Here is a 6,399-nt window from a genome sequence, read left to right as displayed (position 1 = left end):
AGTCCGAAATCGCCTCATCTGAAAATGTCATGCTTTATTTCTTGAGTTAACCATCCAACCTCCCCTCCTCCTCCGCTTATTCAAAAGACGCAGCTGGAGAAGAAGTCGGGCTCTGCACTGAAGCCGCCAAACTTGCAGTCGTTTGGTGGCTGGCCGGCCGCTGATTCCTCTCTGCCCCCCCACCCCCACCCACTCCAAAAGACACAGAAAGAACGAGCAAGTCAGGCCCTGTACTTATGCCGCCAAGTTCTCGGGATGCTCAGTCGGCTCCTCTCTCTCCCCCAATCTCACCCCCTCTCTCCTCACCCTTTCACCCTCCCCCTCTCTCTCCCTCCCCCCTCTTTCCCCACCTCTCGATCCATCCCCCCCTCTCTCTTCTACCCCCCTTTCTCCCCACTACCTCTCTCTCCCCTCCTCTACTACCTCCTCCTCTTCCCCCTCTCCTCTTCCCCACACTCCTCTCCTCTGTTCTTCCCCCCCTACCTACCCCTCCCCTCCTCTTCCCGGCCTCTCTCTCCCTCCCCTCACTCCCTTCTCACTCCTCTCCCCTCCTCTCTTTCCCCTTCTCCCCCCACTTCTCCCCTCTCCCTCCCCCTCTCTCACGCCCTCCTCTCCCCCCCCCTGGCCTCTTCCCCCCCTCACCCCCATCTTCTCCCCTCACCCCATCTCTCCCCTCTCCAAGCCTCTCCTCCCTCTCAGGTGGGTAGAACACAGAATCAGTCAGATGGGTAGAACACAGGAATTAACATCCCAATGCAGCGAGAATACATCATCGCTACTGCCCTTGAGTCTGGTTAGCAACCAATACACATGGTAATCTTTAAGACTTAAGTCTGAACACCATAAACTTATATCCGGTGTAACATACCTAGATATATATATCGTGTTTAATGATTTAACACCCATACTGTGTCGTTGTAAATTGCATGGCCTGGTGCTTTATCATATTAAACCCAGCCAGCAGATAGATAGCTGAAAAACCCAAGTAATCCTTGGGAACACCAGTGTAAAGTTAAAACTGCTAAAAATAGCCAATTTTGGATTTTTTTTTTTTTTTAGACTATATTACGTAACTTGTGTGCTAAAGTTAACCCATTTATCTAAAGTCTTAAACTGCCATGGCTACCATTCAGTTATTCCCGGTGATCCTATAACTAGGCACCAAAATATAAGAACAATGTGATGTTATCCAACATTCACTAAACATAATATCCCACAATATGTGATAGTGCCACACTCCGCATATCCAGAGGAACCAGTTCAGCTACCTCCATGGTTGCTGGTTCATATGTGGTGTGTACCGGCGTATGCCAGTTGCTCCTGATTGGAGACTGTTGGCCCGGGCTTAGCCCCGAAATAGGCCTTTGGCTGCCTCTGTCGGCCCTTGAGCTGGTACTAGTTCCTGTAGACCACCTGCTGCTAGCAGGGGCATAAGGGTGTTGCCATCGGAAAGCTGATGGCCTATCTGCTGGTGGAGCTCTTAGTAGCACTACTGCTTTAGACTCATCGTCCAACTGTTTAATTTATTTGGACAAATCTTCCCCAAATAAATAATTGGGCAACTGTACATTGGTTGACTCACATAACCCCGCAAACTTTGGATTAAGTACCGGGCAGATGCGTTTTTTCTAAAACAATTTATTTGAAAATTCACATTGCACATAAGAGCTAATGCGTCTTGTTACACTTCTGTCAGGGAGGTTGAATCTACAGACCTGGCGAAGGCAGTCACACCAACAGCAAGCAGGCTCAAGATTCTTTGAAGTTTTACTTCCTGAGTTTTAATGCCTCCTCCCATGTAACTCCAAATAGAGCTATTAACAGTGGGAACCTTAAGCAAGGCACAGTTGCCGGGTGTCTGGTACTTTATAGCTGTTTCCAGCATGACCTGCTCCTGGAGTTGATGAGTGGTCAGGTAATTTATACTGGCCGCTAGCTCTTCGCTCAACGGCTTACTGATTTGAGACGGCATTGCAAATTTAGATCCCATGGAGGGTACTTTAGTTTATTGCAGGTCTTGTGCTTCTGTCATAGCACTGAAGGGTGAGCCCGCCCAGGGTTGTTGACCTACACTCCCTTCTTCCGACAGGGTATATAAGGCGCTGTATATAAGGCACCAGGTGCTGCTATGGGTCCCTCAAGCCCGTGTTGATATAACTCCTGCTCCTGGGGTATGTCATGCTGGAGCAATTTATGCATAAGCTGCTCTATGCGGGAAATTCGTCCAATGACATTCCCTGTAGGGGGAGACGAATCCTCCCGGCCGAACTCATCTGAGAAAACCGGCTTGTTAGTTTTATGCTTGGCCTTCCCGACTCTCAGGGTGACCAAGGTGCCTTCCATAGGCATTGTGTCGGAAGTTGCTGGCTGTGCTACCAGCGACCGAGCCAGTGAGACCAACGGGCGTCCGCTAACCGCACTCCCACGGTCCTCAGTAGCTGTTCTCCCCGCCGGCCCGTCTGGTCTTCACCCTGGTTTTGTCCATAGTGTAAGTTCACTTCCTAAATGTATACGGAAAATGAACAGACAACTGCCGGTAAAGTTTAAACTTACCTGGAGGTCTTTAAACTTACCGCTGGAGGAGCGCGCCTGCCAGCCAGTCGCGGCACAATGCGTAGACGTAATGATGCACATGCGGGCTGACAGCCTTCTTCATGTAGTCACTCACTTGACTGAAGTAAAATGAGGAATGTGGATCGATGTATTGATGACGCATTGTATAACTACTGTTAACTACTGGCTGTTAACAAGTGTTAACAGTGGCAGTTAACAAATCGTTTTCGTCTGAGTTGAATAAAGTGATAAACGACTAATCTTTCCCCTGTACTCATTAAACCCGAGCGTGAAATTGAAAACTAGGGGAACGCTGTCCCCCTGCGTACCCCCCTATTTCCATCACTGACTATCCTACATATGAAGGACAGACCTGTACATCTTTGGAGTGTGCGAGGAAACCAGAACACCCAGAGAAAACCAACATGATCACACGGAGATTGTGCAAACTTTATACAGACAGCACCTGTAGTCAGGATCAACCCTGAGTCTCTGGCGTTGTAAGGAAACAACTCTACTGCTGTGCCACTGTACATCGACATAGGTGTATGAAAACTGTGACCACCAGGTGCAAGAATAGTTTCTTCCCAACAACCATCAGGCCCTCAAACACTACATAACATTAACCACATCTATGAACTGTTATGCAGAAACAAGGAACTGCAGGTACTGGTTAATACACAAAAGACACAGAGTGCCAGGGTAACTCAGCGGGCCTGGCAGCATCTCTGGAGAAGATGGAGAGGTGACGCTTCAGGTTTTGTTTTTTTGTTGTTGCACGTATTGTGGGTTATTAGGTTTATTTCAGGTATTTTGTGTTTTTATGACTGTTGGCAGATCAATTTCCCTCCCGGGATAAATAAAGTTTAATCATATTGTATTGTATCCTATTAATTTATTGAATAATTTGGGGTTATTATGTACTGAATAATCTCTAAGTGAAAATGTTTCCTCTGTGTCTCTTCTGAAATCTATCCCCTCTCACCTTACGGCTATACCCTCTAGTTTTAGTATCCTCTAAAAATGTGAGCATGCACTTTATCCATGCCACTCATGATCTTGTGCACCTCATTAAGGTCATCCCCTCAGCCTCCTACTCTCCAAAGAAAAAGTCCCAAACTATCCAACCTCACCCTGTAACTTAAATCTAACTTAAGCTGTGGCCAATGTTACAAAATTTTGAGATTTAAAATATCAAGTCTGCAATTGATCCCATCAGATAAAGCACAACAATAAGTTTAATTTGACAGCTAATTCACTTTCATATCTTCAGTATTAAGAAAGTTATGGCCATTTTCATACTCGGAAATTAGCATCTTGTTCCCTATTGATTTTCCATTGACTTAACACAAAAGCTGTGATCGAGGACAGTGAAATGGTCATAACTTTCTTAAAAATTAAGAGAACTGAAATAAATCTTCAGTTATTATAGATTGAAGCATTCTGAAACAAATATGAAACAATCTTACTTGGATGACCTGAAATTAAAGCATATCATTAGTTAGTTACCCAATTGTAGCTAATTCCAAACTTCAATTACTAGATCTAAACATCTATCCATTTCTTAAGAAAAGATTAACATTTTTAAATAGCCTAAATGTCCAAATAACAGTCACAAAGAATTCACAATAAAAAATGATTTTTAAATCTCATTTACATTAATTTATAGTCCAAATGGAAGGAATTTAGTGTTCAATTGCTGTAAATTAATCGCCATTTAAATCAACTTTCGAGTGGGATCCTGTGGAACTCTGTGGAATGCGCTGGTTTGTAATGTTCCCATTGCGGCAGATTTGTACCCCATATGCCCAGAAAAATACTGCGGGATTTAATGGGGCCCCAAATTAGCTACTCGTAACATAAAACTTTGTATAAAGGGATCTTAAGAAGCCCTTTTTAATGTAAAAATAAACAACCTACCTTCCGTTGTCCCCTGTATGAGATCCGTCCCATTGTCGGCGATCACGGGTTTAGAAGATAATTTTTAACCTACTATAACAATTAAATTAACCAATTAAGTTTAAAAATAGCTGCAGCGAATGTACCTCGCAGTGATTTTTTGTCAGCATCTAAGAATGCTGAACAACCTCAATTTGAATAGCCTAGGGAAAATCACGTTTTAAACCCGCCACCCTCTCAACGGCGCCAAAATCACGCACACGGGCTGGGACAGATCTGCAGCCCCGCTGAAGGTAGATGTTGCAACATACCAAGTACAAACCAAGTTTAGTTTGGTTTAGTTTATTGTCACATGTACCATGGTACAGTGAATGCTGTCCAGTCCGCGGAATGACTACACATGATTACAATCAAGCCATCCTCAGTGCACAGTTGCAGGATAAAGGGAATAATGTCCGATTAAAGATTGTCCATGGATCTCCAATGAGGTAGATGATAGGTCAGGACTACTCTCTAGTTGGTGATAGAAAAGTTCAGTTGCCTGATAACAGCTGGGAAGTATCTGTCCCTGAATCTGGGGGTATGCCTTTTCACGGTTTAGCTTAGTTTATTGTCTCGTGCATCAAGGTACAGTGAAGAGCTTTTGTTGCATGCTAACTAGTCTGTGGAAAGACTATTAACAATTATAATTGAGCCATCATTAGTGTACAGATACAGGATAATGCAAATAAGATTTAGTGCAAGATAAAGTCCAGTAAAGTCCGATTAAAGATAGTCCGAAGGTCTCCAATGAGGTTGATGGTAGTTCAAGACCATTCTCTAGTCGGTGATAGGATGGTTCAGTTGCCTGATAACAGCAGGAAGAAAATGCCCCAAAACTGGAGGTGTGTGTTTTCACGCTTCTGTACCTCTTGCCTGATGGAAGAGGGGAGAAGAGGGAGTGTCTGGGGTAAGGATCGTCCTTGATTATACCAATGGCCTTGCCAAGGAAGCTTGAAGTGTAGATGGAGTCTTTTGAAGGTAGGTTGGGTTGCATGATGGAGTTGTCACAGCTTATAATTCATTGCTTTCTAATAAAACAGTTTGTGGGGAAATTGACTTTATTTGCTCCACTTAAAGTTGGTTACTTTATCACAGTTTCTGCCCCTCCTCCAATTCAATAGTCGACTCTCAACCAATTTATTACAAGTTAATTAACACCACAGAAAAAGGATAATCATTTTAGAATTCATTAGTGATTGACTTTCTTCTCAATATTGCCTGTCCCTAACCTATAGACCTTGCCCAGTTATCTTAATGCAGGCAAAGTCAAACATGTTTTATTGAATTACATGCAGTGCCACATCACTGAGTTATAATTCCATGCATAGTGATTAGTAAATTATATTTCAGGCATCGTCCAATGTCTTGGTAGGCTTTAGTTTAGTTTAGTTTAGAGATGCAGCATAGAAACAGATCCTTTGGCCCATCGAGTTCGCGCTGACTAGCGATCCCAGCACACCTACATTATCCTACACACAGTAGGGACAATTTACAATTATACAAAGCCAATTAACCTGCAAACCTGTACGTCTTTGGAGTGTGGGAGGAAACTTAAGATCCCTGAGAAAACCCATGCAAGTCACAGGGAGAACGTACAAACTCTGTACAGACAAGCACCTGTAATCAAGATTGAACTGGGGTCTCTGGCGCTGTAAGGCAACAACTCCACCGCTGTGCCACCATGTCGATTTGTAGGATTATAAGAAAAATAAATAGTTGTAAAAAAATAACCTTCAAATCTGTACGTCTTTAGAGTGTGGGAGGAAACCGGAGCACCTGGAGAAAACCTACGTGGTCAAGGGGAGAACGTACATATTCCATACAGATAGCACTCGTAGTCAGTATCGAACATGGGTCTCTTATGCTGTAAGGCATCAGCTCAACCGCCGTGCCTCTGTGCCACAC

This window comes from Leucoraja erinacea, chromosome 11 (genome assembly GCF_028641065.1).
Source record: "Leucoraja erinacea ecotype New England chromosome 11, Leri_hhj_1, whole genome shotgun sequence".
NCBI lineage: Eukaryota > Metazoa > Chordata > Chondrichthyes > Rajiformes > Rajidae > Leucoraja > Leucoraja erinaceus.
Note: the sequence above shows the minus strand (reverse complement) of the source record.